We start from the raw sequence: 25,448 nt of genomic DNA on the forward strand, positions 1-25,448 counted from the left end.
TTCATTTTGTAGTAGTAAGAATGATAATAAGACATACACATTTTTAGCATTTGAAATGATCAAAAAGAAATGTTGAAATGCAATAATGCAGTTGCCGATATTTTTTTCGGCTCACATCTTCTTAGTTTTTTTGGCTATGAAGTTTGGAAGTTTGAAAAAAAATCCATCTAGCAGTTTAACACGAAGCAATGCTATTATTAAACTTTTGACAACATGTGTCAGACATTACTAATTAATATTTTTATATTCTTAACTGGCCATCGCTGTGTTTTCCCAGTTTTTAGAATACAAATAAAACATTAAATAAAATGGCATGAAATACTTAGTAAACTAACAAAATCTTCTTTTATGTTTGGCTTTCAGGTTAAATGAATCAATACCTTGTTTGATGAAAATGTAAAAAAAATCCTTGTGTATGTATTTGTAGCTATGAACTTTTCAGAAAAATTAACGAATTAGCAGCATTCAACTTCAATGGAAACTGTATTTCAGTGTTGCAACTTTGAAACGCCCTTGGGACGAGATATACTCTATGTTTGACCGAGTGCGGGCAGTTCATCAGGATCTGGTTGTCTAGAAGTGTGAAGACAGACACGCCATTGATATACTGGAGGCAGCAGTTAGGTTCCATGTATACCCAGAGTACAGATAGATTAGATATAATCACAAAATCAATAGTAAATAATATTATTTGATAACCAGTGTTCGTGTGCTGATGAATGAATATTGGTTTGCTACTAAAAAATGTTGGTCCAGTGCAAGCCCTGTGGGTTGGTAGATGGCTGTGGCAGGGCAGTTGGCTTGGTAAAATTGTGTACGCAGGTGGGTTGCTGTGTGGGGATGTGTGGGTCTGACCGGGCGGTTGGTGGGTGTTGGAGTGTATAGGCTTGTGAGTGATATGATGTTATGCCAGGGTAGAATGGGAAATAGGTAAGTGAGTGGTTGGTTTTAGGGTGATGGTCAATTTTTAGTTGGTTGGTATGGATGATTTGTTTTTCAGGTTTATGCTTGTCTTTAGGTGTTTGATGTTTCACATTTAGCATTTGCTATGTATGTATGTTCTTCCGTTCATTGCAGAATTGTGTTCACGTTTAAAATACAAACTCTAACAATAGCTGTTAATTTTATGGTTGCTTTATGCTTAGCTCATGTCCTGAAAAACCTGTAATTTATCATTCTAGTCTGTGGTAGTTCAGATTTGATGAGCAATGTGTTGGTCATCAATAGTGTGTGATTTTGTTTGGCATTAGGCATTAATTTCCAGACAGTAATTAATATTCCATCTTTCTGCCTATTATCAAACCAGAATGCAGCTTTTTTTTTCAAAATTAACAGTTATAAGTTGGGTGTTCTGAATGCTGAATGCCACTATTTTTATGTATGGTAGCCAGAAATATATATTAATGTTTAGTAGGTCAGATAAGTAGAGCAAGTGTTTGTTGTACAACACTTTCAGGCTGTGTTATGAACACGGTGTTTGATGCCATGATTAACATGTCAGCATGCACAATAATGTCCCAAGGTAAACAGGCTATTTCCAGTAACACATACTTGTCTTTAACTCAGTGCTCCAATTTAATATCTGAATTTTTCGGTGTAAATGTCTGCTTACTTCAGAACAGTCCTTTAATTTCGCCCGTTTTTAAAAGTATTGCTTTACTCTTTATATTCTGCTATAATTATAATACAGGTACACGATTTATGAGATAGTTCTAGATGTTTAATTGATACCATTTAATCAGAATGGTTAGGTCAGTTGTCAGAGCTCTAGACTACAAATCCGAGGATTTCTGGATAGATTTATGGCCGGGCCACATCTTTTCTTTATAGTTCTGTAATGAAATCTCTTAAACGGCCTTTCTACCTCATAAATATTATTCAAAGTTTGCAGTCTTCGGTTATTGGCATAAGTTTGTTCACTGACTACAGGTTTAAAAAGTAACCTGGAAAACAGAGCTAATTGGTAAATTGACCGCCGTAATAGGACTTTTTAGTATAAACGTTTTAATTTTGTTATAAATACTCTAAGAAAAGGTTGCTGAACGACCTGCTGTCTCATAAACGTAGACCTCAAAAGGCAGGCCCTACTATTGTACATTAGTTTGATTCATTCTAGCAGCATTTAGAGACCTTTCTGAAAATGGTCTTGAAATTATCACTGAAAACTAGGAAAAGCTTTAACCCTTAACCACTTATGTATTTTGACGCATGTGTAGTCCCTTAAAAAGTTAAATTTAATTATAAACTTTTCTTACTAAATTCAAGTTTTAAAGGCTTCATTTCCAACCCTTTGTTACTGATGAGCAGCAAACAGCATAAAACCTAAACAGACTGCGAGTAACTCGCAGGCTGTCCTGGTTTAATGCTGGTTGCAAAAACCATTTCCACTTTGCTTCTTATGGGGGAAAGCGTTAATTGCTATCAAACTATATTTAACAATGTTTTACTTTTAACAGAATACTCAGTTGTCATTGCCGCAGTCATGTTGCACTTGCTTTATCTTACTGATATACCATATCAATAAGAAGCCATGTAATTGATAATTCACAGAGACTGATCTCCCTGTACAATATCCGAGGAAATACCAGCTATGACAGGGTTGAGTTTGAGGCTACATATCTGCTGTATAACCTGGGGTCAGAGGAAATCTTACTACACTATCTGAGTCTTGGTGAACGCATCAGGTAGATTAGATATTGGCTCTTAATATCTTAGATCATTCTACACCAATCATTTTCGTGTGGTGTCATGATATCATATTGCAGATTAAGAACAAATAAATATGACATTTTCTAGGGTATTTTTTCAACTTCAACTTCGCAACCATTTGACATTATTTTTATGATATTTTTAAAACAAAAGCAACTATCATTTTTACTCTGAGATCACTATAGCACAGTTAAGTTCTTTTCACAGGATTTTTTTAAGAAGCCCCGGGACCATGAGGGGGTAGGGTGGTAGGAAAAGTAACCCCTCTGTACGTTATGTTTTGTTACATTGTTTTTTTACCTTATTTGGTGCGTTATGACTCTTCAAGAAAAATGCTATAAAGTCAAGGATAACGATATATATTTGTTTTAACACTTTCACTGTGTCCCCGTTTTATTGCGTTTTTACACTATTTACCATCTTTTTCATGCAAGAAAATGTGTATTCAGACTTATATAGCCCATCGGAAATAATAGTCATCAGTGGCTAAGAGAGGTGATAAGTATGTATTCTTTCCTTCCATTTCAGACACTGTTCCACCGTGAGGCAGGCCTATGGGAGGAGTATGGCTTTCTATTTCAGACACTGTTCAATATTGAGGCAGGCATATGAGATGAGTATTGCTTTCTTTTTCAGACACTGTTCCATCATAAAACAGGCCTATGAGATGAGTATTGCTTTATATTACAGACACTGTTCCACCATTAGACAGGCATATGAGATGAGTATTGCTTTCTATTTCAGACATTGTTCCATTATGAGACAAACCTATGAGATGAGTATTGCTTTCTATTTCAGACACTGTTCCACCATGAAACAGGCCTATCCGATCAGCACTGCTTTCTATTTCAGACACTGTTCCACCGTGAGACAGGCCTATCAGATGAGTACTGCTTTCTATTTCATACACTTTCCACCATGAGACAGGCCTATCAGATAAATATTGCTTTCTATTTCAGACACTGTTCCACCATGAGACCGGCCTATGAGATGAGTATTGCTTTCTATTTCAGACACAGTTCCAACGTGAGACAGGCCTATGAGATGAGTGTTGCTTTCTATTTCAGACACTGTTCCACCGTGAGGCAGGTCTATGAGATGAGTATTGCTTTCTATCTCAGACACTGTTCCACCATGAAACAGACATATGAGATGAGTATTGCTTTCTATTTCAGACACTTTCCACCATAAGACAGACCTATCAGATGAGTATTCCTTTCTATTTCAGACACTGTTCCACCGTTAGGCAGGCCTATTAGATGAGTATTGTTTTCTATTTCAGACACTGTTCCACCATGAAAGAGGCCTATGAGATCAGTATTGCTTTCTATTTCCGACAGTGTTCCACCGTGAGACAGGCCTATGAAATGAGTATTGCTTTCTATTTCAGACACTGTTCCACCATGAGACAGACCTATGCGATGAGTATTGCTCTCTATTTCAGACACTGTTCAACCATGAAACAGGCCTATGAGATGAGTATTGCTTTCTATTTCAGACACTGTTCCATCATGAGGCAGGCCATTGCGTTTTAAATAAGCATAGAGTTGAATAACTATAATTATATCTAACCATTTGCTAATTTCTGTGTCATTTGCTTTGTGCAATACATTATACCATTACAATTAAATATGCTTTAAAGATATGCAGGGGACATGGTCAGATAGAGCAGATTTCAATAACTATAAATCTCTCCTTGCTGTTTTAGAGTTAAAGCCCGCGTTTTGAGTGGAGCAAAATAACAGATTGTTATTGTTTAAGCAAAGACGCAGTGCGAAATGCAAGAATTATTACTCTTTAATTTGATATGTATAAAGTTATTTCCATTTGTTTAAATGTATGGTAAAAAGCATAGCTTTTAAATAAATATTGCGTGTTATTCATGTTTAAATATTTTCAGGGCTGTTGATGTCTCAGTTTTTCATTTGGAGCATTTCTGTAATATTTTAACCATCATATTGAGAAAGTTCATATGATTATTAAGAAAAGTAAAAGCCAAAGACTGAGCAGAACTCAATAATGATAACTGTTTCATTTAAATGTCATTGTAACATTTTATCTATAAATAAACTGCTGCTGTTTTTAATTAAAAGATTCAAAGTATATCCCTAACTTTGAAGGTCAATAACACTTTTGGGGTTAACACATACTTAAAGAGAAATCGATACTTTACAGCGCTATTATATTTCGCAATGTGAGCATGGAATGATCCAGTCTTAACGATATGTGGAAACAATTAATGAAAACGCTAATTGAAGTTCCAGTTTCTCGAAACGATAATCGTTTGGAAATAAATGTATAACCTTCATTATCTTGCTTTGACACGGTTAGGATATTGAAATTGGATGTTGTCTTATTAATTCAATAAACGATTTACCAACGTAAGACATAAACTGCACTACATAATTTGTCCGGATCAGTACCTTAAACGCTTGAATCGACTCTCGACTATAAGGACTTGGTAAGCTCGACAAAGTTTCATAAATTGAAGAGACCTGGCTGAGGCATACGTCGCTTGTATATGCACACTCTAGATAACGTTTGCTGATTGATAAAGCTAGTTCGACCCAGATGTGCATTATCGTTCATGTCAATTTGTGTGAGAGCTATTCCAATAACATGTGAACAGACATGTTCCTTAATTTATCATGTTTATCTAATGCTTATATAGATTAAACCGGGATAAAACGAACAGTTTCTTAGATACCGAGGAATGATTTCAACACTGGTTTACCAGAAATAATATAAATAGCATCGACTCAAACGTTATTTAGTACTGGTAATTCCATGGTTGATCTTAATACAGAATTAAGACATAAGAAATATAAAGGAGCATATCTAACTTTGAACATAATTCTTAAAAATATCTAAGCATACAGTCTTCTCTAGTTTAAGCTATTACACTATTGTATTAGTTGGCAGCATGTATTTTACAATACTTTGCGTAGATGTGTTGTGGAACGTGTCTCTTTATTACAATTAGCGTATACATATTTTGAACCTAATCGATTATTCATCAATAAATAAATGACTCATTATTTGGAATATGCAGCCGTTTAGATACTACAAAACCTATAAATTATGTTTAAGATATATTCCACAAGGATTCGGTGTTCTTATCTACGAATAAATTACGCATATTTCCGTGTTATTCATGGTATCAAACTTAAGATCCTTACATAAGTGAATATTACAGTAAACTAGATATTCAGACAAAAAAACGCGTTATTCATTCTATACAAGCAAACAGCAAATTGAATGAATACAGTAGCAAACGATGAAATATGGGCGTACCAAAAGCTTCGATGAGTAAAATTGTTTCGTTTGAACGTGCTGGGTGACGCGTTAAGATATGTTGCGATTAAAATCGAAAGGAAAGGTCTTTAAATGCTAAAACACTAACGTATGTTGAAGTTAAATTAGACACACAGATAACACTCTAGGTTATGATTGTGTATGCGTTTGTACAAACAATTTACTATGCAGTTATAGATTTTAAGTAATTAAATATGTCGCTTCTATATTCAGTCTGGCACGCAGGAAAATGCGAAATTTGAGTTTACAACAATGTCATTGTCACAGAACCAAACACATCCACCACATGGTGAAACTGTTCACCAAATGGTGAAGAGGTCAATGTGATAGATTTTCACCGCATTGTGTTATCAAATGCATATATCCAAGTAAGCTTACTTTCAGGTTTAAATTGTGGCGTTGTTCGGACAGAACTTAAATACTACAAATATGGAGAGATATTTTATACGATACGTGCTTTAACATGGAGATATTCATTGAAATCCCAGCTATTAGATAGCAGACATTATGGCTAGATATACGACATTTGTGTAGTTCGAGGACATTCACACATTGGGCGCCGGAGTAGACGGATCGGTTTGGTTAACAAACCGTGCCAGACAGGTATAACTACAGAAATATTATATAGCATGTTTGAGAAGAATTCGAACAGTTAAATGAACAATGAATTAGTTGATATTAAACTTGATTGTATGCGTTTGTATTGTTAATCTATTATTTAACGTTTTACGTTCGTATGCTATAATACAAAACCTGGTAAAAGCAGGTCAATTCACAAAATCGTAGTTTAATGCAATATGCCTTATCTTGACAGAGATTTCTTGTAATGCAATGACTCTTTGACTTCATAATAAACGCAGTTTCCACTTTAATAAATTATGAAAGTGCGATTGCGTTATATAACGAGGAGCCATCAAACCAAAATGTAGTTTTTCTTCAGACACTTTTTAACAAATGATGGTGGAATTCGATTTAATCGGTCGAAATTGATATTTGTATTGTTTCGTTATATTCCGTTCGTTACACTTTTACACAAACTCTTAAATGTGCGTGTGTCCATCACTATGCGTAGCTTAAGATACATAATTCGCTGTTTATTTTTGGTGTTTTCACTTCGTATACACTTATATTTATTAATGCAGCATCAACATACTAAATCAATATCCCGGAAAGAGAACAATAATGCATGTGAATATCAACCCTACTTTCGTTCGACAACTGATCATGCATGTACGATGTGAATCTAAATTTAGTTTTAGTGCAGATTCGTTCATACGACACACGAACACTAACTCTGATCCTACTAAAAGGCAGTTCCGCTCGGCTTAGAGGACTGGGACAGTCATGTAAAATATCGAGTAAAATATATATTTTTTATAAACAACTTGACGCAAGATGAGTTGCAGATAATTGGTCAGTTACCACATTTTAACTAACTTTTTTGACCTGTTAATTCTTTTCAGCTTAATTCAACAGTGAAATATGCGCATAATATCACTTTAAGAGGTAATGCGGCAGTTTATTTAAACGAGGATATATTTATAGCAACACCGATGATGCTATTATCACAACTCAATATTTTTGTTATCAGTATTATCAGATATGACCGAGTTCGTTCATAATACAATTGTTTGTGGTTCGATCCCAGGTGGGGTTAACTTTTTTTACTTTTTTTTCTTTCTTTAATTTCATTATTGTTGTACACTGGAGGAGCTCTTTAGTCCTGTTGTTTACATTTATCAACTTGAAGCATTTAATCAAAACTTCAAAACATGCCAAAATCTGTGAACAAGAACATGTAAGTTATTAATTATTAAGGTCGAGTTTGATACTGTATGGTCTTATGTTTGTGATAAAAAATTGTTTTTATGCCCCCGAATAAAAAGATCGGGGGTATGTTGTTTTTGGTCTGTCTGTCTGTCTGTCTGTCTGTCTGTCTGTCCGTCCGACGGTCCGTCCGTCCGTCCGTCAGCCCGCCCGCCCGTCCGTCAGCCGGCCGGCCTGCCTGCCTGCCTGCCTGTCTGTCTGTCTTTTTGTCTGTATGCCTGCCTGCCTGCCTGCCTGCCTGCAGTTTAACATCGTTTTATTTCTCAGACATGTACCGCACTTAAGTCGGCCTATCGTTTCATCAGTTTTGTCCTTAATGCTTACTTGTTTACATTGGTTTCATGAATGTTCGATTTAAGAAATCGTTGAACTACGTGCAAACAAATCAGTGACATTTCTGTCTGGTTTAATGGGGGTAAATATGTTGATTTGGAATATCGGTCGATAAGATAAATCGTTCCATCGGGTAAATTGATTAAGTGAGTTGATACGTCATTGAACGAGAATACAAACGGTATGGAGCAAAATCGGTTTAAGGGAGGTAAATTAGATGATGGTGTTAATCGAAATATGGGGTTAATTTTAAATGAGGTAAAACCCTATTAATGGTGTAAATTATTTTACCAACGCTCGTTCCGTAAATTAGGATGCCTTTTGTATACAAACTATTTAGATGTATTATAAATTATAACATAATATGGTCATAAATTAAGTCACATTAAACTGCACGGAAACATTAAACACACCATAATGGTATTAAGTTCTTCATTATAATGATGTACTTACTTATAACACGTATATACATGATTTGTATAAGGTTTCCCTTTTTACAGCGCGACACAGCACGCTTATCAAATTCAAGAAATATGAACGTTGTAAATTATAAGCGGGTGTAAATATTTTTTACTTATAAAAAACTCACACGCATTTGAGAATGCACGGGTTCGAGTAGGGTTTGCCATCGACCCCACACTTCGGGTTTTCTACCTGCGTAAAAAATCACCAACCTGGAGCGCTGATAACACCTAAATTATTATTACAGAACACCTGATACCCCATAAACAGTATCGGTGGTAAAACGTAAGGCAACATGCTATGTTCTTTGTTTAAGGCATGTGACCATTTGACTTTACAATACTGGACAATATATGCAAGGCAATGTTAATATTACAAATAACAAAAACTATAAGACTTTAAATATAACTTGTTTTTTCTTTTTTAATAAATTTAATGTTTTACATCATAGTGGACAACATTTGGTTTGTTTCCAAAAGGCAGAACGACAAAATAGCACGAACTTTAATATTCGTACAAAAGGATACATACCAGGGTTTAACAAAAGGCATAGTTGTTATAAATAGGAGAAGCATACTGAATGAAACACTCATTTAATTAGTTTGTCATTCCAAAGCGTCCTATTTATGAAATCCATCTAAAGAAAGTCATATTTATCAGTTGACAAATGACCAAACTGTACAAACAGGGTAATTTTCATAAATTTATATTAGATGAGATTTCTTCTTTGTTGTTCTAGGGATCTTAGACAAAATATGGTAAACTTGGTATTTCGTGACGCGATACAATCTTACATGCAAACAAATTGAATCGGTTATGAAATTATATTGGAGAAATATTTTAGCTAGAACTTTAAAGACATCAATTTATGAAACTTAATGAAAATATCGCATTCTTCTGAATTAATGTGAAAACACTTCATTAAGAAAACGTTAATGCGTTAATTATCAACGAATATTTAACAATAAAACATATTCTTGCGAAGTTTGTGTTTTTGATACAATGCATATGAACTGCAAACAACAAATCGTGCAGTTTAAATACTGAATGGTAAACCGGATTATGGCTTAATTTAACCGCCACTCTCGTTGATCTTTTTTTATAATTTACGTGGAATTTAACAATCCAACAGGATGCACAAACAAACAATTAACTGTTGCAAAAGTATATTTAATTTAGAGAAGTCACACAAGAAAAGATTGGTATTCATTATTAGAGACAACTCGATGAGCAGTATGAAAAGAAGACACCACGTAGCAACCAAAGCGCATCCCAACCATTGTGAATAGCTCGTCAGAACTAACATTAAAAGGTTGTAAAACTATTAGCAAAAATCAAGATATTTCTTAAATGCCGTTACATTTGTTCGATTAAGTAATTCATGGGATTAATAACAATCTATTTGTAATTCCGTTTGGTTGGCCATTCTGTTTAAACATTGTATCTTCTAACTACAATTCCAGTGTGCAAAATTCACTCCTCAGTGCGGTAATAATACAAATAATGTACATGTATTTCTTAGTAATTTATTTTACTGATAAGTACCCTTTATTGCCTATTTGTTTAATGCGATTCTAATAATTTAAGTATGCCAACATTTTTTTACTGATATTGGCAGCTTTAGACATGTATTGTTTTTATTTTCCCCACATATACGCTTACACAAGTAAATGTGAACTTTCTCATTATGGATGAAGTGGCAAGTTGCTTAACGGTTGTATTAAAAACACAAAGAGCAAGGTAAATCTTTATCAGAACATCAGAACATTATACTTAAATGATGTTATACAATAAATAATGCTTTGCAAAGTTGCGACTATGTCGGCTAAATGTGAGGGCGAGATCAACGTATGAACAAACATAGTCTTTCAGATCTATAACATTCTTCTTAACATACTGTCGTTGATTATAGTTCATTGCAAAAAGTTTTCAAATAGGGCAAAGAATATCCTTGAACTTCAACAGCGTTTATGTGATCCCAAATTGGCAAGTGAGTGCAGTCTAAATTATGTTATACATATACTTTTAGTTATTTTGTAGTTTACATAATTCTTACAATATAAATACTATTTTAGCTTTAATGGCATAATGCATTTACTTTGACACGTCCAACACTTGGCAAATATTGGTGCTTTGATAACAATTATTCTGCTCCAAAAACAACAATTTAATATGTTAAGAAATCCTACTTTAGCGTCAACATCCATCATGTAGATCGTCCACGTAGGTCCGAGTTGTAAATTAAATTTGTCACAGGTATGCCATTACGTACCACCTTGAACGGAAATGAAAACTTATGAAAATGCTTGTTTAAATATGCAGACAATCTTACTTTACATAAAACAGCAGTACCAAATATATTGTGTACCAGGCGGATCCAGACACAACTAATATCGCACACGGATGCATGATTGTATCCGGCTATAGCTTATTAATACAGAACAGAACAAAACAGAATAGTTTAGTAGACTTAAGCATATAAAGCTCATCGTCATAAACATACATATACAATAACAGCATGCGTTTGAAGTAATTTATATAAAATATAAAATATATCATTTCGAACAAAGATCAATTTAAATAGACACGAAATAAAACTGTTTTCGTGGGAGTATCACATGTTAGTTAATACATAATGACCACATAATGGTCAATAAATAGTACAATATCATGTACCTATGTTTTTTGGCAAGAGAAATATTATAATTGTGCACTATATCTAATAGATACAAAACAGAATCAGTGTTTGAATAATTAATATGTTCCTTACGTCTCTGTTAAATTAAATATAATGGAGCAAAACTCGTGTGAAATAACAATACAAAAAACAGCCAGAAAATCAGTCGTAGTTAAATAGGTTTATATATAGAGAGAGTTGGGAACTGTTGATTATGTTAAGGTAATATCATATAAATATTTACTACATCTATGTCACATCTCGTTAAGAATTAAGTTTTATGTTTTGGATTATCCCTTAGTTGACCACCTAAACGAAAAGCGAAAAATAGTTTATAATGTGGATATTTTCCTTTAACTCTCTATAACGCTCAAAATCAACGAAAATTTCGTTAAGTATTTCGTAAAATAAAGTTAACACCTTAACAATCAGTGTTCCTTATAGCAATAGCCACAATTTCAACGCTAGATGTGGTATGATTACATAGATTTTTGTAGATACAAAATGCTCGTTTTTATTTATTTGTGGCCACAATTAATTCCCGCGAATATATCTATTCATACGACACACGAACACCATTTAAGTGTTCATGTGTCGTATAAATAGATATGCAAAACAATAATAAAAACGAGCATTTTGTATCTACAATCATCTATTTTACCAGACCACATCTGGCGTTGAAATTTCGGCAATTGCAATAAGGAACACTGATTTTTAACTGGTTAAGTTTATTTTACGAACAATTTTACGACATTTTCGTTGATTTTGAGTAGTAATGTTACTTTAACGAACATTAAATGCTCTCATAAGATTTAGGAAGATATTTATAAGGTCTAGATGTAGTATATCCATATTTATTTCTCTATATATACAAATACATATGTACATATATATACACATATACACACACCTACACACACGTAATATATATATATATATATATATATATATATATATATATATATATATATATATATATATATATATATATATATAGTCATATATACTTATATACTTATATACTAGTATGCATCATACCCACAGTAGACCACCTTTGCGAAAAATAAATTATAGATGATCTGTGGGGATAAATTTTCTCGTAAGTAATTTTGTAATTATCGTACTATTTAGACAAGAAATATAACTAAGTAACTGGAGCAACAACTAAAACAATAACTTCTGCAATATTTTGTACACAACCTACACATACATAGGACCGTAGCATTTCAACAAGACTAGGATATAGACAACAAATGCGACTTAATTACTAAAGCAACAATAAAAACAATGCCATCAACATACCGAGGACAATAACTATTCAACAAGATTAGGATATGTGAACAATTGGAGTAATATGTAAGCAACCAAATGTATCATTTAAACTGTGTATATTTTAGTGCCTCTTAATTGGAAGGCTTTATGGAAGTATGTTGCCGACTTTTTATAGTTGTTTTATTTTCGCTTTGCATTAAACGAATATATTAAATCATATTCGTGTAGGTATAAAAATATTTTGGAATATTGTTTTTTAATATGAATATATATAGGGCACTTAAGAACTAAATAAATTCGTCTTCAATATTATTTAGATCGCAGAGGGTACATTTTATCTCATGTCTGAGCACACTATAGTGCCGACCGATTTCAATATTTAATTTGGGGGACGATACATATAATTCGGCCAATATATTTCTGTATTTTGGACTGGCTTACATATGCCGATTTTTCATAATTTATTTTTATTTTTCTAAACACATCAAGCGAATTTGAGTCTTCTGTCCTGATCGCCATTTGCTAATGTAGTCGAAGTCGAGTTCTAAGCTTTGGGATAAATGTTTATATCTTAACCGAGCCAGGATACAACCATATTTCATATAAACCAGATTATTGCAGTATAGAGCGCACCTGTGAGGCTCAGTTTGTACGGGAATTGTGATGTTATATGTTATTAAACTGATCTTTTAAAATAGTATTTAAAATACAATTTTCTTGTTTAATCGAGTGATATATCTTTCGATATCCAGTGGAAATCTACCCAATTCACTATATAATGCGAGAGTATTCGTGGATGTTTTTATATTAAAAACCCATTTACAAAATGTTGTGTCTACTTCTTCTACGGTATCTGCTTGATCATAACCCCAAAACTTCCAAAAAGTAATTAAAGACAGAAAGTACATATCAAAAAGGTTAAACATGATATTAAGCGGTACTTTGTTATTCTAAATTGTGTTTTATTCGTCCCCCTTTTCAAAATGTCATGACTTTAGTTGTTGAACTGCTTGTTTATATGAGATGTATTTACGTTTGTATTCGTCCTCAAACCACTGTTTAATGTTAGTTACCTCTTGAAATCATGGTTTTCGATTACAACAGGTTTTTTCAAAATATGTATTAACCGTATTTACATAAAAAGTTTGTAAATATCGACGTTAGACAATCAACATCTCCATTTACGTGGATTTAAGTGTTTTAATCGTGTTTTAGTGTAACTAAATTATTTGTTATATCACTTTTAAACAATTCTTTATATTTGTAATCAAATTTATTAAACTTCGATTTACCATTTCCGGTGATGCTCCGAAACACAGTTTTCACTTTCAACGAGAAGGATAGCGGCTCATTATTTGAAAATGGTGAAAATGCACCAATGGCAAATTTGTCAAGCACATCATGCATGTGAAATTTCCTCCATCACCCGGCCATCGACCGTTAACAATCATCGAAACGATTTGAATAGGAACCACGAGAAATCCGAGGCGTGGGCGTATCGTCATTATTCCCTATACAATTACGTCATTATCCCCTATACTTGGATCAAATTGGATATAATCTGGTTTACTACCGGTTAAACAATTTAGGTCATCAGCTACGAATAGTTTCTCATGATCATTAAACAATAGAATATGTCGATCTAGTTGTTATTTATGAACAGGAGATGATACTTATGTATCAATATATGTTAAACAAATAAATATATTATCATCCAAATTGAAAAAAAAAACTCGTATCGAGTTTAACCCAGATAATACAGTCGATTGTATTTTGAGCTAGAGTTACACTCTTTCTTATAAAACTTTTTATATAAACAATTGGGCCACCACTTGGGCGTTTTGCTCGGCGATTTGATATTTACGAAAGGAATTAATCGGTTTTGAGTATCCCTCAATATCAATGTTAGAATTTATGTTTGTCCATGATTCGCTAAGGCATATTATATCATACTTAAAAGAAAATTAACAAAATCGGTTGACTGCTTTTTGTCGGGTGTAAGTCCATCTAAATTCCATGAAAGGCATTTTACAACACTCTCACTTTTGACCTAGCATGGTCCACGGTAGTGTTGCGTGTTGATGTAAAGTTTGTCCAGCCTGAAATATGCTTCCTTCCCGTCCTTCCGTGCCTGCAGCATGATGGGTACAGTTTCCGGCGCCTTTCGACGACATAGCTTCTAAACCTTCACATATTTTATGATAACACGAGATTTTATACTAAGACCTGTACACTGAAATGAGAGATTGCACAAACATAACTAATATCACGTATTTAAATTAGTCATGCATTATAACACAAACGTTTATATTGAATGTGAAGGGAATTTTAACATGAACTGACAAACAAGTCATATAGATTTTAATGTATACTCGTATCATCATGTATTATCTATCTATCTATACTGTCTAACTCACTTGCGGGTATTATTGACAGGTGAAATAGTAAGAGGTCATAATAAACATATGTTCGCGAGAAGCGTAGCAAATCTTTTTAAATACTTATTTGTTTTGCAACTGTCTGCAGTATGTAGTATTCAATCACTTGAAATAACCTAACGTGTGGTGTTCAAGGCATATTATCCGTATTATGTTCGATGTCGGATTATTTCGGTTTTCATTGCAGATTGTATTCAGATGTCAACGGATCTATTTGATACAGTCCGCTTTTCTTCTTTGTTCAGTACTGTTGTGTTTTAACAATGGAAAACATCATCTGTATTTAGAATTATATGTCGTCTTAATGTTTCATACGGTTTTATTGATCGCTTCTTGTTGAACAGGTTGCGGAAAGGAGTACAAATACATTATCAGATTCGTTAATCTTTCTTCTCGTGAACGGATTATCGCAGACACAACACGTGTCGTGGTAGCGCCTGCAAAAGATAAATACTAGAAATGGAGTCAATCCTCATTGGATCCGACCAGGTGGGCGCGAACGGCGATAGTTTTGACGTAAGAAAATGTGACATACATACGTCTTCTAATTTCGAGGCGTTCTGTACAGACCATCAGCAGATGTGTTGCATCCGTTGCATCATGGATACTCACAGGTAACATGAAATAATCAGCATTTTCTTAATAATGAGAACTGGCATATTTGTATTTGAGTTACAGAATAAAATGGCGCGCCTTAACATTTTCTTTCAGCAAACTAAAATGGACTAAAGAATGCAAATCAATGGATCCTATTACTCTCTAAACGAATAGAATTTTTCGTTCTGAGTGTCGGAGTATGTAGATCATCTAGTGTGTTTGAGTTTAAAGTTACCACTTAGAACGAAACACTTAAATTGTTTCCACGGCTTGTCTTATTTTAACTAAAACACTACTATAACAGGTTGTATGGTGTCCGCTTACAAATCGGGAGGTCACGAGATCGATGTTTTTGTAAAAGAAAAGAAAATTCCATCGGAAAACAACATAAGCTGAATAATCAATACACATTTCAACAAAATAAAGATACTTTGATATATTGCAATAAAGTGTTTGCTATTCCACTGTGCTTCAAATACTGAAATTTTGAAAGTATTCAAAGGAATATGAACATGATTTTGTAGACACTTTGATTGAGGATAAAGGGCACTTCGGATTACGAAGACTTTCAACAAATCGGGCGCTCTGATATCCGAGCTTTATTTTCTACCTGAAAGGAATTTATGTATATGAAGGCTAGTCTTAACAAACATTTCAAAGAAAGAAATCAAATGTTCATAGTCGACGCGAAATATTGGAACTCTATGCATAACATAATTACAAACAGATGCGAAATATAACAAATTATACTATTAATGTTATAATTTCATATATATGGTTTTACAGATAATGGCCTGAAATAAAGATCATTATTGAAAACAAAACTGGAATTGAAAAAAAAACTGTTAAAGGCGTTTTGACACAGTAACTTAAACATACAAAATGTAATTTAGTAATAAATAACATCACTGATAAGTAGCTTATATTTTAATTATATGAAAGGATTTTTAAGACAAATTCTTTAAAACACACAAAAGCAATAAATTAACCATACGTTACAAAATATTAATAATGAAAATTGTGTTCAAGTAATATAAAGTATTTATATTTAAATAATTCTTGAATACGAAATATAGTATGCAGTGCTCATAAAGGGAATGCCAATAGCATTCCCTTAAAATTTCAACTTAAGTTTCAACTTAAATCAGGACATTCATTTCTGAATGGATCATTGAAAATGTCCAATAAACAGGGCACTAGTGGGACCGCGTTAATGACCATAGTGACCAAAGTAGCACACAAAAATAGAACATATGTATTACCTGAATGATGTAATTGCCTTTATGATACTTTAAGATTTACATAAACCGTTATATTATATGGTTAATGGAAGCCAATCACGTGTAAAGTAATGGAAAGAATACTCTTTAAATGTGACTATTATTTCACACTCGAACAGAAATGCAAAGAATTTAACGAAGCTTATAATAAAATAAAGGTAGCATATATTGGATCTTTTTATTATACGTGTTTATTTATAGGCGTATTGAATGGATCAAGTACTAAAATAAAATAATGGACAGTTATGATTTCTTAAGAGGAAAGAACATCCTATAATGAATAAATGTGTGGCGAGCCAGTCGGACCCAACTAGGTCTAGGTCCGACAATATAAACCTTTTGGGGGCAAGTCACTGCAACACACGCGTCACGTTTACACCTTTATTTCGTCTAAATAAACAGTGCCGCCGACGACGCCGACGTAAACAAGTACTACGTCGACAATGACGTCTACGACGGTTATGGCAACGATGACAAATGCAAAGACTATGACGAATATGACGATTACAAATGTGTGTGACGTTCACAAATACGTTCTATGTGACGATTCTGACATATATCATCGTAAGTACAATCTTTGTGACGTTTATGACGGTTATATGTAATTAACAATGCGAATGAAAAGTATAAAAAGCAAATGACAATCTTTCATGCAGAATCTACAAACATGTGCGTAATAATTACATATAATATTATGAAAATTACACAACATTGCTCTCAACTGATACAATAACACATACTTGAAATGAAAACTATATTCCATTCACAAATGACTGTGTGGTGTTCCTTTACCCTTATTACAGAGTTTATTAATCAGGCTTAAGTAGTCATTCAAACCAAAATGTATCAATTAATTTACACTAATAGAAAACATGCAAAAACATTAATACAAAAATAACCATTGAATAACAATATTTACTAACTGAACAATGCCTTCTCAATCCCCCAAAATTTATATTTCGTTAATGAGAAACACGACCCACTTGTTTCAGAGCCTTAACGTGTTCTGCGGGCTTCGGGCGTCGTTTCAATCGGACGTAAACTTATTCTAAATAAAACCATAAAAATGACATCATTTTGGCCAATCGAATTCTAGTATTAGCCCCAGCAACACTTCTAAATATACCCCTTACCAAATTTGGAGTTCCGGAAATACCATGACCATATTCGGAGTGTCGAAACTTCAAAGAATTGATAAACATTAGTTGTGACATAACAATCAAAATATATGGGTGGTCGACCTTCCCAGTCCCAGAACACCGTATTGTTTCATCAACATTCTGCTATTTTGAAACAATGGTGTTAGTCTGCAACACCGCCACCCAATGAACCTTCCACAGAAGTTCATTTAAATACTTAAAATGACCTCAAAGACTAGGCACGAACTCAAACCTAACACCTAACTCTTAACATATATGAGCACATGAATATCCCTCTACATCAGCAAACTAGACTACAAAAAAACAACAATATTATGGTCCTACCACTATACTTCAAGATACAAACTATAAACATCCGAACCTATTCTGTATGCATTGTTTGCATATGATTCTTAGCTACGTTGTGCTCTACCAAGCACAATTTGGTAATCGGTCGAACTTTTTCCGTACCGTTTACTCAAACTCTGCATGACCGCACAAGGCCGTCTCTTCCCTTACCCACATCTACTACAAGTCCTAAAGGCCAATGACCACGAGTCGTTGTCTCGTCGCATACGAGAACAAGATCATTAAATGCTATGTTTTCCCGACTGTTATGCCATTTCTGGCGTACCTGTAAATAAGGTAGATACTCCTTAAGCCATCGTCTCCAGAAAATGTTTGCCAGGTACTGAACTTGTCTCCACCATCGCCGACAATAGTTATCTCCCTTCTCAAATACTCCTGGAGGGAAACACCTATTCGGGCGAAGTAGCAAAATTTTGTTCGGCGTCAGCGGTTCTGGATCACGGGGATCATCACTTACCTGTGTAATCGGTCGGTCATTCAAAATCTATTCTACTTCCGTGCAGAGAGTTGACAACGCCTCGTCGCCCAGCAGTTGTTCGCGTACTACGGATTTCAATGCGTTTTTGAAATAGCGTACTAACCTCTCCCAAACCCCGCCCATGTGGCTTGCGTAAGGAGGATTGAAGTGCCACGCAATTCCCCTTTGTTGCAAATGCCTCGAAATTCGGCTCTGATTCCATTCATGCTTGGACTCACGTAGCTCCTTTTCGCCAGCCGTAAGGTTTGTGCCATTGTCACTGCAAACCTTCTCTGGATTGCCTCGACGACTAACAAATCGTTGCATGGCGCATATGAATGAATCAGTATTAAGACTGTGCGTTATCTCTATGTGTACAGCTCTCGTGCACAAACATGTAAATAAACAACCGTACCTTTTCAGTTGTCTCCTGCCGGATTTGACGTACATTGGTCCGAAGAAGTCCACACCGACGTACGTAAACGGTGGTTTGTCCGGCTCCAGTCTTTCAGCTGGAAGTTGACCCATTTGTTGTGATTCAGGACGTTGTATCTGTCTCTTACAAATCATGCATTTGTTTAAAACAGACTTAATCGTCTTAAGACCTGGCAATACTCAATACCTTTGTCGCACCAACGACAAAATATGATGAGCACCCATGTGAGCGTTTGTTTCATGGTATGCCTTGATAAGGATCCGTGTTACCTGGCAAAATTATTTGATGCTTAGTATCACTGCGCAAGTCAGCGTTATCAAGACGACCGCCCACTTTTAGCAAATTAATGAACAGCGTGCACATTTAATGGTAGTCTTTCCATGCTTTAAAAGAAAAATATACTGATTTTTTCAAAACCAACCCCACACTCTTTTGTCCAGTTTATGTGCACCCCTGGGCAGTATGAAAGTTCTATAATTCATCCAGATTTCCAAATATAGGCATGCAGTTGGTGTGTGCAGATGCAGTAAAGATGTTTAAAGTTTAAACAAGATGAAAAAAAATTCTTTTACAGACATTTATTTTTTATAACTTGTTATCTACGGAAGAGCGCCATGAAATGTAAGTGGTTTCAGGCAAGTAGAAATTGGGTTGGTTAAAAACAAAGTGTCATTCAATTCAAAATAGTATCATTTAAGTAATATTTTGAACTTAGTTTTTATAGATACACTATATACAGCAAAAATACCAAGAAACAGACAGATTTACCGTTTACTTTTTGAAATAAAAATAAAAATGCAACATGCATGGTTCGTATTTTCAGAAGTAAATCACCCAATTTAACCATAACGTTGTTTTAATTTTAAAAATTGAAGAATGTGCATAAAAATTGCAACATATTTAACAATAAACATAGCTTATATGCCATATAAAATCAAAGTACGTTAGAAAGAAATAAAACGCGTCGCAAAAAGTATACGTCGTCGGCAGGATTTGAACCTGTGCGGGAATATCCCAAAAGATTTCTAGTCTATCGCCTTAACCACTAGGTTACGGCACCTAATATTAGGCTCTTCAACCTTGGAAGAAATCGCGGGAAATCATCAGGGGTGCGCTGCCTTAAGTCGTTAGTTTTCAATATTTTCGTGGGTTATATAACTTCAACTCACAATAAAGCTGTGTTAATATTGTTTTATTGACACTTCGCGTGATGTGAAATTACTTTTTTTTTAAATATCACTGTAATTATATTGTCATTCTGAATTCTACTTCGAATAAAACCAATTTAGATACATTGCCAATTACGGTTGTATTTAACATATATAAAACCATTACATTTTATGAACAAGGCAATTTTGCATTTGACGATAAATTTTACGATGTTTTTTATTTGGATAAATATGACAGCCTGATTCGGGTATTTGCCATCGAAAGTGTTACGCACATGGGAACTCATGAAAATATAAAATTATGTTGATTAATAGATTTTTTGTTTGTTGATTTAATACATAATAATATGGTTTATATATATAACAACTATGATGATGTTGTTTTTGTTGGTCATAATGATGATTAGTACTATGATGTCGACGCAGTTTACATTGGTGAAAATATTGGTGTTAAGTCAAATATAAACAAACATGTATTTTAGTGTATTGTGTATTTAAATTAAGTGTTGCAATTATAACAATTCATTTATCACTAAATTTACCAAATATATAGTTGTTTGATCCGTTGTTTGTTTTTATAAAATAATCAATCACAAGTAATTTGACATGGATGACAGTGACTATGAAGGTATTCCGTCCTCGTGCCCTGTTCAATATTCGCCCAATTCACCAAATCGGACGCACTTTGTTAACTAGCTGTCATTATTCAGTGACCTCTCAATATTAGAGTAATATGAAAATATAAATATAAGATAACTGTGTCGTGCGGGGAGTACGCTAAAGTCAAGTTTGATTTAAAACACGGCATACAGCCTCTGCCTAAGAGTTATATTTGAAACACCAACTTTTGTTAAGAAGTACAATAAATTGTATGACAACGTCACTTGATTCAAAGAACAAGTACTTTTGACAAATATACATGTTTAGAAAAATATGTCATTAACAACAATGTATTTGAGTATTTTGAGCACCTGAACGTATATATAAACAAATAAAATGTATTAAATACTCAATAAGTATGTTGTTTCATTTTAATGAAAGAAGATGATACGTAACATATTTGTTTTGTATTACATTTATTGTGACATTCCAGTTTATGGCTGAATCCACATTTAAAGGAACATACTACATTTGGAGTTATGATGCACACAAAAACAATTACTTGACGAGGTTGGGATGTGTGTTAAAAAGACACACGACATATAGTTGTAAATTTACATACAACCAACGATTATGTAATGCCTAACTTTTAGCAAAAGCAATTGTAGTATCCGCGTTCATCAACTCTTTGAAACAGACAGTAAAACGTCATAAGGACTAATACAAACTCTATAATACAGACTCTAATGACCGATGTTTAAGACTGGCACATTTCTGTAGTGTGGGTTAATTATTAGGAGATTACCAGATCTTGAGACAAGCACTGGATTTTGGACTTTTGCAGAGTCGGGAGTTGTAATGGAAAACCAATTTGACTTTGCTCAACGCAGATAGCGGACATCGTTAAGTGTTGCTCAAAAACGATAAAATAAATCTTGTTTTCAACTTTTTGTTTGTCTAAACAGCAAACAAAGTAATGTAGAAATTATTAAATTATTCAATAACAAATCAACGCATAAAAACGCATACAAAGTGTACATATAACTATCGATTAAATACTTGCAGAACACTAACGCACGTAATTGAAAGAAGAAACTGCGTCTTAGAAAGCCACTGTATACAAACTGCTATCACTCATTATTAACCGGGTGGTAGTGGCTGTCACATCGGTTTCATGAATATCAATGTGCTATCTATAGACTTATGAATGTATACCGAACATTCAAATTATCTTCGAATTTATTATAAAAATCGTTTTGCAGTAGTTTTTATCCGGATCTCGACAACTTTGGAAACGTCCAACTGATCCATCGGTTCAAACAATGCAAAACAATTTGTAAATATATTATAGCTTCTTTAAAATATGAAAGATACGAGATTTTGGTATATTTATTTTAAACGTGGTTTATGTTAAACCTTACAGGATTACAAATATGCCCTTATTTTTTTTGTCCAGCCCATAAGGGAGTAGGTCTATCGAAAGAATAAAAGAAAACACCACAACGTCTAACAAAGCTCCCATTTAAGTGCGTTGAAAACGTTAAATTTCTGTGTTGACTTGGGTATGGAATCAATAAAACAAAAACAATTTATAAATTGTGACCTCAATCTTCCACGGCCGCAAGCAAAACGTGCAGTATTTTAGAAAACGTCGGTTCCGAGGGTAAAACGTCTATAGCTATGAGGTATATGCGAGTATCCCATTGAAAGACGGACTTCTCGATTCGTTTAATGATCAAAATCAACATATTGTTTAAAGTCTTGGCCTTTTGCTTGCAGAAAAGAAATTGCATGGAACATTACATGTCATTAGCCCATCGCGCTTTTTATATGAATTCAAATTATTTTGCATTACATGCGTGGTTGTGTAAATTATTTTGTAACAGCTACGTTAGTTTTTACACTAGTTGATAATTCAATCTTTCAGCACCGAAATTCTGATGATTCTTGACAAACGTTTATTCTATCACGTCTTTAAAATGTAAGAACAATACTAAGGTATGTTGTATCAAGTAAAAATAAAGTCGGTTAATAATGAAAGAAAAGGACAGAGAAATGAGGATTCGTAGTATTATAGTGACCAAACGTTTGCTGGCTGACGGGTACGTCACTGAAATGCGAGGAAATCCGAACTGATAAGTAATTTTTTTTTTATACCCTTAATGTGTATTCATTTGAAAACAAATTGATACAAAAGACAAAGTATGAAAACAATGTACGCAAATGCGTGTTGAATAGAGATTGTTATTGTCATCGAAGTACGTTTTAACTTTTCCCTTCATTTGTATATTTTGAAAAACATACAGGAACGACATGTCATAATGTTAGCCTACGTTTCCTTAAGTTGTGTTCACAATAAAGAAATTGCAAGATTTTAGTCAACGTCTGCGCAGAAATATTTTTGGCTCCGAGCCCGATCCTGCCGCTAACACATTTCGCATTACGATCGATGGTCAATTTAAATAATATTGTTATTTATTATGATCTATATTTTTTCTTTTTTTTTAATATTACATTTTAGATTTTATACTAAACGTTCACAATAAAGCAATGATATGAATTCAATTAAAACGTTTCAAACTAGAGATCTCCAGATCTAGAACACACAGGAGAGAGGAAAACACAGCGAGGAATTTTAATGGATACTTTATTTAGTAATCGTTCTTTTGATGTATACGGAATGAATAAAACATCGTAAGCATCTACATATCAATACGTAAATTACAATCGAATGCAAGCTTTAATGTTTGTGAAATTGCCACTGATAACTGCGGTTATGTTATTTGAATATTAAACAAGATGCTCACTCTTAGACGTTTAAAAACGTAATGAACAAGCAAAATTATGTAAGGAACATACTTATGTTTCATTTTAATAAAAAAAATGTTGCCTCATAACGTAATGATATTATTTAAAGTGGCAAATCGCATTTGTGTTCCAATTTTTTAAAATTTAGCCACACAAAACTCTATATTAAATGCAGGCAAAACATTCATAACAAGAGATGTGTTCGTCAGAATCACAATGCCCCTTATTGCGCCGCTTTGAATTTTTTTTTTTTTTTGACCTTTGACCTTGAAGGATGACCTTGACCTTGAACTTCCACCACTCAAAATGTGCAGCTTCATGAGAATGGCGCATTGAAAAAAAATACCTTTGACCTTGAGGGATTACCTTGACCTTGAAGAATGACCTTAACCTTGAACTTCCACCACTCAAAATGTGCAGTTTCATAATAACGCCGCTTTGAATAAAAAAATTACCTTTGACCTTGAAGGATGAACTTGACCTTGAAGGATGACCTTGAACTTGAAATTCCACCACTCAAAATGTGCAGCTTCATGAGAACGCCGCTTTGAAATTTACTTTTGTTGACTTTTGACCTTGAATGATGACCTTGACCTTGAAGGATGACCTTGACCTTGAACTTCCACCACTCAAAATGTGCAGCTTCATGAGAACGCCGCTTTGAAATATTTATTTTTTGTTGACCTTTGACCTTGAAGGATGACCTTGACCTTGAACTTCCACCACTCAAAATGTGCAGCTTCATGAGATACACATGCATGCCAAATATCAAGTTGCTATCTTCAATATTGAAAAAGTTATTGCCAATGTTAAAGTTTTCGGACGGACAGACGCCATATATTTGACATTTGACCTTAAAGGATGACCTTGACCTTCACCTTTCACCACTCAAAATGTTCAGCTCCATGAGATACACATGCATGCCAAATATCAAGGTGCTATCTTCAATAGTGAACAAGTTATGGCTAATGTTAAAGTTTTCGGACGGACAGACGCCATATATTTGACATTTGACCTTGAAGGATGACCTTGACCTTCACCTTTCACCAGTCAAAATGTTCAGCTCTATGAGATACACATGCATGCCAAATATCAAGTTGCTATCTTCAATAGTGAAAAAGTTATGGCCAATGTTGAAGTTTTTTTCGGACGGACGGACAGACTGACATACACACATACTGACATACTAACTGACGGACAGTTCAACTGCTATATGCCATCCTACCGGGGGCATAAAAAGAGGGTTCTATTAAGATTTAACATAGTATACATAAGTACCATTTTTAGCGCGAAGTGACCCATGTGTATTAATCACATGATAATAATTAATAAAGTACCAAATTGGAAATGATAACATGCATTAAGGACTTCCCCACCGTTAAATATCTAGTCCAAATATGATGGTTCAAATTGACTGTTTGAACCTTTTAATAAAAATCATTATTTGAGGCAATATTTTAGCTTTAACATTCAGTTTCTATAATATTTGCAGTGACTTTATGCGTAAAAATTGATAAAGTATCTTTCTTATGACAACTTTACGGAACAAACCCGGTTTCA

The 25,448-nt window shown here is 34.0% G+C and overlaps 1 long non-coding RNA gene across 2 annotated transcripts; it reads left to right on the forward strand.

The window, feature by feature from the left end:
• The first annotated feature begins 6,099 nt into the window (after nucleotides 1-6,099).
• On the forward strand, nucleotides 6,100-21,342 carry LOC127870454 (uncharacterized). Of its 2 annotated transcripts, none has more exons than XR_008044831.1 (3): nucleotides 6,100-6,627; nucleotides 15,378-15,647; nucleotides 15,935-16,485. It is a non-coding gene; the product is annotated as an uncharacterized LOC127870454 (long non-coding RNA). The 2 variants fall into 2 exon arrangements; XR_008044830.1 differs by lacking the exon at nucleotides 15,935-16,485 and adding an exon at nucleotides 19,299-21,342 and having other exon boundaries at nucleotides 6,102-6,627.
• The last annotated feature ends 4,106 nt before the right edge of the window (nucleotides 21,343-25,448 follow it).

Source organism: Dreissena polymorpha, chromosome 2 (assembly GCF_020536995.1).
Source record: "Dreissena polymorpha isolate Duluth1 chromosome 2, UMN_Dpol_1.0, whole genome shotgun sequence".
In the NCBI taxonomy this organism is placed as follows: domain Eukaryota; kingdom Metazoa; phylum Mollusca; class Bivalvia; order Myida; family Dreissenidae; genus Dreissena; species Dreissena polymorpha.